We start from the raw sequence: 10000 nt of genomic DNA on the forward strand, positions 1-10000 counted from the left end.
GGCTACAGCAGGGGGAGGAGCTTTCTCTTACAAAGCCCCACAGTTATGGAATAGCCTTAGTGTTCAGGACTCAGACACAGTCTCAGTGTTTAAGTCCAAGTTGAAAACATATTTGTTTACTCAAACATTTTGTGAATAGTTTTTTTCTTAGGTAAAGGAGCAGATCTAGAGGATCACAGGAATAGAGTGTTAAGGTGAACTGGGATGTCTGGATGCTGTCGTTCCCCCACTTTCACACCTTCACCCAGTTTTGTTGATGGTGGAGTGTCTGGCCCCCTCATGTCCCAGAGAGTCCTCATGTCTGTGTTACCTTCTGATTCTCCCTTTTAGTTATCATGTCATAACTAGTCTTGCCGGAGTCCCTGCTTTCACTCACGCAAAGTCCTTAACCATTACGGGGCAATAAGCATACCTAATAAGCTCTCTCTCTCTCTCTCCCTCTCTCCCTCTCTCTCTTTCTGTTGAGTTACACATGATACTCCTGAGCTGCCAGTGATCCTGACCCCTTCTGCTCTCCGGACCTGCCTGATCCATCCTAATGCTCTTCTTCTGGTTGGATCATCAGTTGGAAGTCACATGCTGCTGCTGAGGATGTCCCACATGGTGCAGCCTAAAGATCGCTGAGATTACTGAGGACGGTTCCACTTAAACACCATAAAGATGCTCTGGACCTCAGTTCATATGAACGGTTATACTATGATAGCTTTAGCACTACAATCACCACAAACAGTTCTGCACTCGAGTCTCCATCAGTGAACAGTGGAGAAGTTCAACACAACAGACTTCCTGTAGAAACTGTAATGAATTTCCTGCTTACACAACTGCACTATTTGATCATGTAGTATTAGCACATTATTGGAAGGGGTGTATTTATTTATAATCGCACTATCCGGTGTCACCCAGATGAGGACGGGTTCCCTTCTGAGTCCGGTTCCTCTCGAGGTTTCTTCCTCGTATCGTCTCAGGGAGTTTTTCCTCACCACCGTCACCTCTGTCTGCTCATTAGAGATAAGTTCATACATTTAACATCTATATCCTGAATTGATATATTTCTGTACCGCTGCTCTGGGACAACGTCCACTGTTGAACACGCTACACTAATAAATAAGATAAGAAAATAAGAAAATTAAATTATATTTTATTGATCTTCATCTGTATTCTGGAGACTCAGCTCAGATTTATGAGCTCAGGATTCCCTCCAAGGATTTGTCCAAGGTTACTTGTCTGCAGTGCCTCCAGCAATTTTTTTTACCCACAATCCCCCACACACTGTGTTCTTCACTATGAATGTGAAACCTTGAACATGTACAAGGCTTTATAAAGCACTCCTTTTCAAAGAAAATAAAGCACCATGTTCATGTGCATTAATAATAATAATAATAATAATAATAATAATAATAATAATAATAATAATAATAAAAAGAAGATAAACATTGTACCTTTTATCTGTAAAAAATCTTTAAAATACAGGTCAGAAAATGCCTTAAAATCAAACAGAAAAAAAAAATTAATGAATAATAACCAGTTAAAAATAGGCAATAGTGTGACATAAGAAAATAAAGGAGATAACTCAGAAATGTTCCTCCTTCTGGTGTCTTTAACCCCCTCACGGTATTGTGTTATGTATTAAACATGCAGGATTCAGAAATGTTCACAGATATTTTGATAAAGCTAAATTAATTTATAGCTATCTTCATTTCTCATGCAAATAATGTTAACGTGTGGAGTCACAGAATACACCACAGAACAGAGTTATGCTAAAGCTAGCTAGCACACTGACATCTGGATTGGTGTAGTGACCTCCTCATCTCCTCATATCAACCAACTTCTAATAATTTTTCCCCAAAAATGTCAACAAAACACATGCAGGAAAATAATAATAATCAGAATAAAACACAAGCTCGGCGTGGAGGTCTTTCTGAAAGCTTGTAAGGCGAGGGAAAGGCTAATCCCGTCACTGGAGTAAACATGCTAACTCTTGATAATCATTTTAGCGATATTGTTTTACTAAATCTCTTTTATTACTGGATTATTTCATCTTGCTCTAAATACACACTTTTTACACTTCAAATTCTTTAGGTTTGAACTTGTTTGTACAAAATTTTGCCCTAGCATGTTGGTTTACACCGTGTCTGTTGCAATAAATAAACATTTAAAATATCTCAGTTAAAGTGTATTTCCTGTAATAAACGAGAGAATTTAGTGATGTTGTATGAACTGGTTCGGTGTGTGTTGGTGTGTTGAGTTGAGCTTCATGATCTCACCAAAGCCTCTGGTCTTGTGTGTCACATGAGTCATGCAGCATGGCCACCTGTGACGCTGGAGATCTTCATCAGGTGGTGAATGTGTTTTTACAGGGTTGCCAAATCTCACATTTTTGTTTAGGTTTTTTTCTCTAGCTCTCACACAGTGAAAGGAATGGTTTTTCTCTGATGCGCCCTCTAGTGTCAGTTCAGTGGAACATCACAGGATATAGTTTTGGAGACAGTAAGATACAACTAACTTCTGCAGTTCTCCAGCTGTGATCCTTGGAGATGTTTTATCCACTCGACCCGTCCTCTTCACAGTGCGTTGAGACGATATAGACACACGTCCAATTCCAGGTCGATTCATAACATTTCCAGTGGACTGGAACCTCTTAATTATTGCCCTGATGGTGGAAATGGACATTTTCAATGCTTGTGCTATTTTCTTATAGACACGCCCCATTGTGTGAAGCTCAACAACCTTTTGCCGCACATCACAGCTACATTCCTCGCTCTTACCTATTGTTATGAATGACTAAGGGAGTTTGGCCTATGTGTTACCTCATATTTATACCCCTGTGAAACAGGAAGTCATGGTCGAACAATCTCCTGTTCCTAGTCACCAGGTGTACTAAAAAAAAATTAAATATCAATGGGAATATACTTCTCGTATGAATTCCTAGGGGTCACAATAATTGTTGCACATCTATATTTAGCAATTTTTTTTGATAAGCCTGCTTTGTGTTTGTAATTGTTTGATCTCCATGGATTCTCCATGTATTCATGAGTATTTTTGTGGTTTTGTGATGTACAGTGATTGACATTCAATAAAATGTAAATGAAACAAACAGCACAGACGTCACAATGAAAAAATGAAAGATTGAGAAAGTTGTAATGATGTAAAGATTTGTAATAAGCATTTTAACGTGCTAATAAATATTTATTAAGTTTATTTACATCTTTGCATGTATTATTGATGATTTTATTTTATTCCTTTTATTTTTAAGCCTATTTCTCTTTCTGTTTTTTCTCGATCTCCCGATCACTGAATTACCTCCAGCACCATCTGCTGTGGTGATTACTAAACGCTTTACACGGCTGAGATTTGCTGCTATGCTGATGCACGTCGCACCTCATTTACAACAACAAGGACGCGCTAATGATGAATGAGACGCAGCCTGCAGTAAACTGCTGCATCTGCAGTCATAACAAGGATAACGAGAGAGACAGGGTCAAAAAATAAGAAATAAACACAAATAAACAGAAATTGTGCCTCATTACGTCTCAAACCGAGTCGCCTTTAGCCGCAGAAAAAACCCCTTCAGCTGAGCGTTACAGCGCGACTTCACATCCAAACACAAGAGCAACAAAATGTGAACGTGTTTCTGTTAAAGATCACAAAGAGCAGAAAAAAGCTATGGGATGGGATCCGATCTCACAACCTTCTGACACGTAAAATACAAACCTTCTGCCTTTGTAAGGGTTCCTCGGATGTTCCTTTAACTGAGCTTCTATATAAAACTTTACAACAAAGTGTTTTCCTTTCAGAAAAGATTCCAAGTGCCAACAAGAACCTTTATTTTTTTTGTAAATTTTTATGCACAGAACCCTTCGAGCATGCTTGAAGAACCCTTTTTTTGGAAGCTTAGAAAGCACAGAAGCCTTAAAGTGCCACTGTGTGTATTAACAGGGTAAGTCTGCGGAACAATCTCCAAATTATGGTTCATTATTTTCTTCTTCATTTAAATTTAGCTGCTTGGAATTTGTGCGCTCTTAGAAAAAAAGGGTTCTTCAGATCTTCAATAGATGATTAAGTGTTCTTCCTTTCCAAAATGGGTTCTGCTTTGAGTCCTTTCCGACAGGGAACGTATGTGTTGTACGATTCTTCATAAAATGTTTAATGGTTCCTGCAGAGGAACTCTTGTTAAAGAGAACTACTCTGTGAGAAAGGATTCACTTTTTGGAAACTTAGAGCGCTTCAGTTTCCAAAGCACCCTTGAGAAACCAGTCTTAAATAATCCCAGCTTGTCCCTCAGGGGAATCATTAGAGCTTTATTTTACACTAAAAACCTTCAACAAGACGAGACTCAACCTTATTGGAACACAGCCAGGCCTTCCACACCTTCACGTGTCAATACGCACAAGTCACATTTTTGATACATTTTCACGTCCAGGTCACGCGGTTCAGTTTTTGTCCCATGAATCGTTTTCTCACGTCACTCACACGATGTCACGTATGTGTCTCTGAGCTCACGTGTGCAATTCCAGGGCCTAACATGTTGAAATGTTTTGTACACGTGATCGTGTATGACTCAGACAATCACACGTGAACTGTGTGTGATGTTTCAGCAAGCGATGGAGAGATATGCAGGAAGATATTTTCATCATTTCACCATCCTCATGTCTTTTCTTCATCCGAACCACATCCTCTCTGGTCTCTGACCCGAGGAACAGATCAGCTTATTTCCGGATTTGAGGTGTGTGTGTGATTTTGTCATCTCTATTCAGCTTTTCTAAGATTCACATACAAACGTGGAAGAAAAAAAAACATTCTTTTTTTCTTTCTTTTCTTTTCTCTCCGTGTCATTATCAGAGCCAGTTATGGCTGTGAATGAAATCTGTCCCAACCTGCCCGCATGTTCCAGCGTAATCACAGAGAACACCACCGGAGAAAACACCACAGGGGGCCTGCAGTGTGTGTGTGTGTGTGTGTGTGTGTGTGTGTGTGTGTGTGTGTGTGTGTGTATGTGTGTGTGTGTGCGTGTGTGTGTTTTAAACAGAACATGTTTAATGAGGAAGTTTTCCAGAGCTGCATCATTCCTTTTACTAAGTCACTCGAGTATAAATGCGATTAGAAATGAATTCTCCTTCACATCTGGTCGGCCCGAAATGTCACGTAGCGCTGTTAGCTAACTAAGCTAAGTGTTAAGCATTCACGGTAAAGTGTAAATATTTATTTTTTAAATGTATTTATTATTAACAGATATTACAGGGTGGAACCTACTGTGAAGCGCGGCGGCGTTAGCATCGGGTTGTGCATTCCCCTTGTCTCACTGACTCACTGACTCAGTCGGGCTCCTCATGGTTCTGTCGTATTCTATACATTTTTAAGAGCAGAACTTTGTCCTGGACGTGTTTTGGTTGCTCCTCGGACTCCATCATGCTTTGTGTTTAGGTTCTCTAACACACTCTGGGTTCCTCCAGGAACAGGAGCATTTATTTACACACAGCTCCTCTCCATTCTACTCATCATCTCACTTTGGATGGAAACTGAAGCAGAAGTAATTTAGGTATAATTTGTGTAATGTATCACATAAATATTGAAAAATCTATTTCTCAGATTCCTGTTATTTACTTTAATCCATAAAAAAAGACTCTAAATTAGTTCACTAAGTTTCTTTTATTTCTGTGAACTCTTCATATTTACGTTGATTTATTTTATTACGAGCGTGTGAATCATTTTTGCATCATAAGCGTCCGTGTCCACCTGAAATCCTCCTCATTTCTGCTAAAAATAAGGTTTAGTGCACTTGAAGTAGGGCGCATCGGGGTTAAGGGCCTGTTATTCAGCACTCGAGTATTTTCAGTAGATTATATAATTATATTATTGCATTATTATGATGTGACTGAAGTGAAGCGTATAAGGAGCGTGTTTTCGCTCGGTGTCCTTCTCTTACACGGCATTAACGCACCGATTTTCATTTCTGTTCATTATTTTTCAGAATGTTTTATAATTCATAATTTCATAATTCTTCATAAACTCTTAATGAAGTAAAGAAATGGACTTACTTTATTAAGTGTTTAATGCTGACAACAAATTGGATAACGTCTTTTACATGATATATTAAATATAAAATATCATTAAATATGACTGTTAATCACGGATACTTCTGAGTCAGATTGAGGCTCCGCCCACTGTCTCAAGCTCTAGAATGTGATTGGTTCAAAGAACAAGACAGACAGCTGCAGACATCCATCTGTTGCTCAGCATCCAAAAAACTGGATTTAGGAAAACAATCAACAAACTCTGACATTTTTCCCGTTAATATTTTTATTTCTGGCACCAAAATTTACTGAAAGAAACACATTTTTACAACATTAAGTGTAAACGTAAACGGATAAAAATTATGACGTTCTTCAATAACAAAATGAATTGCAGTTGCTGTGTTGTAAGAGGAATAAAGTACTACTACTAATAATCTGCTAAAGTACATTATTCAGTACAGAGCTCCTAGACTGCACAGGAACCCAAACAGGAAGTTGTACTGTAAACACTCGGGATGTTTACAGCTAGCTAATAGCATGCTAACTAACAGGGTAATTAGTGCTGTAATGAGAATGTGCTGTATGTAAATGAAGTCGGCTAAAGTAAATTCTGTACAATAGAGAGTTTGGAGAACTTCTTACGACGGCCGGCAAGAAGGTGACGTAGAGTTTTAAATCATTCTGTTTTAACAGGAACAATATTCAACTATTTTCATTTACTCGTCATAATTGAAAGATCTATCAAACAACCCTCTGCATTTACAAACCGAGAGAGAGAGAGATAGAGGGAGAGAGAGAGAGAGAGAGAGGGAGGGAGAGAGAGAAAGACAGAGAGAGACAGAGAGTCAGACAGACAGAGAGAGAGAGAGCGAGAGAGTCAGACAGACAGAGAGAGAGAGAGTGAGACAGACACACAGACAGAGAGAGAGTCAGACAGACAGAGAGAGAGAGTGAGACAGACACACAGACAGAGAGAGAGTCAGACAGACAGAGAGAGAGAGTGAGACAGACACACAGACAGAGAGAGAGTCAGACAGACAGAGAGAGAGAGTGAGACAGAGAGTCAGACAGAGACAGAGAGAGACGGTTATTTATTCCCTTCAAATTAATCTTTTCACCACGTGTGAGACAAAAGGCACAAAAGCAGAAAGAGGCCATCTCTCCATCTCTCCATCTCTCCATCTCTCCATCGCTTTATCTCTTCATCGCTTTATCTCTTTATCATGGAACGGATTTGGCGCGAGAGACCTCACATACTGTTACTTTCTCAAATCCATATTACACTTTTTGTCTTTTTGTGTTTAATAGCGAGTGTGGACCGCACACAGGCCGCCTCGTCCCTGCATTCTTCCCCTCATTCCCTCATTCTTTACGGCTGGAATTCATGTGTCAATGCGAGGCCGATCCCCCGCTCGCCCTCTTTGTCTCTGCCCGCTGGAGCGCGACGTCTCCTTCTTAATCATTGATCCAATTAATTTAGGGCATTTCTCCCCTAAACAAAGAGGTCATTGAGAGGAGACGCTGCACAATCGCGATGACTTCATGCGGTGATTGACGTCGCGCTGCAGGTCTTTTTTCCACACGGGGATTTGGGGAGTGTTCATAAAGATGGCCACACCGAGAGAGACGCCCTTTAAACACCTCATTAATGTTCCTCCTTTCAATAGAGGGTCCACCTGTGTGTTCTACAGAGCACTACTGTTCCCTCACACACACGCACACACACACACACACACACACACACACACACACACACACACACACACACTGAAATGTTTGTTTATTAGCTTTACTTTATCCAGTTAGTAATAAAGTGGGAACTCGGTTCTGTTTTTATTCCTGTACGCGTACACAACTGAAACACAAACAGAACCGGAAATAAGAAATATTATAAGTAAATAAAAAGTATTCTATAATAAAATTCTACAACCTTCTTTCTCACTTCTACTCCAGTTTCAGGTCAACAAGAAAACATGCCTAATCACATGGAATGTGTATGTAAAATAAAATGAATGGAAATTGTAAAGAAAGCTAGAGGGTTTAGAATATTTCAGTTTCTATTACTTTAATAGCATTACAATTATCATGTAGAATAAAAAGACCGTTCTTTTTCCGTTAACCCTACAACCCATAAAACATAATTAGATTATAATTTAATTATCTTAAATGGTAAAAAAAAAAAAAAAAAAACACATTCATGTTGGTTCACACATTCTGTTTTTATTTCAGTTCCTACAATGTTCTAAAATGGATGAGCCGTTTATATTTATATTTATATTTTGCTTTAACCAAAATCTTTTAAGCTAGTTTCACCTTTTACATTGATGAGCGCTATATAAATGTAACCGTAGCTAACTAACTAAAAACCGTATTATTTCATTATTTCCTAACAGGACTTTCTGGTTGTAAGAAACCGCGAGGCTGGAAACGCTGTTTGATGATATTTTAATTCTTCTTTAATTCTTTGCCATGAATTCGGGGTCTCAGTGGAACTAGGTTATTTATCTTTCTGGAGGTTAAAGTGCTTAATGAGCTCAAGATTTTAGACTTGTAGTATTTCACACTGACACACTGTATGAAGTTTTTAAGACTACACCTGAGACGGAGCCACTAAAATTCCCCCAGAAAAACAAACGTATCCTGAACAAACCCCAGGTTGTGTGGTAGTTCTGGTATGGTCCCGCACGGTGGTGTTAATTGCACCTGAAAAATGTGCACACGCTTCATGTTAGAACACTTTAGTCATTTCCTGGTGTAGAAATATGGGTCTCAGTGGTAAATCGGTTTTCATGTCAAGTTCAGGAATCCATCATGGTGAACAATCGAGTGCTCCATAAACAGCTTTAACGCATAAACACACAATAGGCACAGTGTGGAACAAACCCCCCCTACTGAAGACATTGAGTGTGATGGAGGAGGGAAAAAAACAAGACGCCGTTTTTAACCTTCTGAAAAGGTCTGAGGTCTGAAAAGCGTCGTTTCATTGGCATAATAAACACATGCAGGTGTGGTGGAGAGAGAAAAGGGCGCGATGTATATATTACATACAGTATCAATAAATCAAATAATTATTAATCTACAGTCCCTTCTGAAAACATTGGAACAGCAAGGCTAATTCTTTTGTTTTTGTTTATAAACTAGATATGAGACCAAAACATTAATATGAGATGATAGATCAGAATATCAGCTTTTATTTCCTGATATGAAAGTTGTTTCCTGTGTTAAACAACTTTGGCACCTTTTGTTTGAACCCCAGCCATTTTTCAGTTTATAAAAAAACATTAAAACATGTGACTGTGACAAATCCATATCTTTATTTCAGAAGACACAAAGCAAACAATCCAGGGCAGCAGGAAGAGTCATGGAAGAGTCATAGAAGAATCATGGAAGAGCCATGGAGGAGTCATGGAAGAGTCATGGAGGAGTCATGGAAGAGTCATGGAAGAGTCAAGGAAGGGTCATGGAACAGTCATGGAAGATTCATGGAAGAGTCATAGAAGAGTCAAGGAAGGGTCATGGAACAGTCATGGAAGATTCATGGAAGAGTCATAGAAGAGTCATGGAAGAGCCATGGAGGAGTCATGGAAGAGTCATGGAAGAGTCATGGAGGAGTCATGGAAGAGTCATGGAAGAGTCATGGAAGAGTCATGGAGGAGTCATGGAAGAGTCATGGAAGAGTCATGGAGGAGTCATGGAAGAGTCATAGAAGAGTCAAGGAAGGGTCATGGAAGAGCCACGGAAGAGTAATGGAAGAGCCATGGAGGAGTCATGGAGGAGTCATGGAAGAGTCATGGAAGAGTCATAGAAGAGTCATGGAAGGAGTCATGGAAGAGTCATGGAAGAGTCATGGAGGAGTCATGGAAGAGTCATAGAAGAGTCAAGGAAGGGTCATGGAAGAGTCATGGAAGAGTTATGGAATCCAACAGTTTGGTGATGTCAGTGAGTTGGAGATTTGATGCTCAGGTGGTAGAGCGGGTTGTCCACTAATC

The sequence above is a fragment of the Ictalurus punctatus genome, chromosome 5, assembly GCF_001660625.3.
Source record: "Ictalurus punctatus breed USDA103 chromosome 5, Coco_2.0, whole genome shotgun sequence".
NCBI lineage: Eukaryota > Metazoa > Chordata > Actinopteri > Siluriformes > Ictaluridae > Ictalurus > Ictalurus punctatus.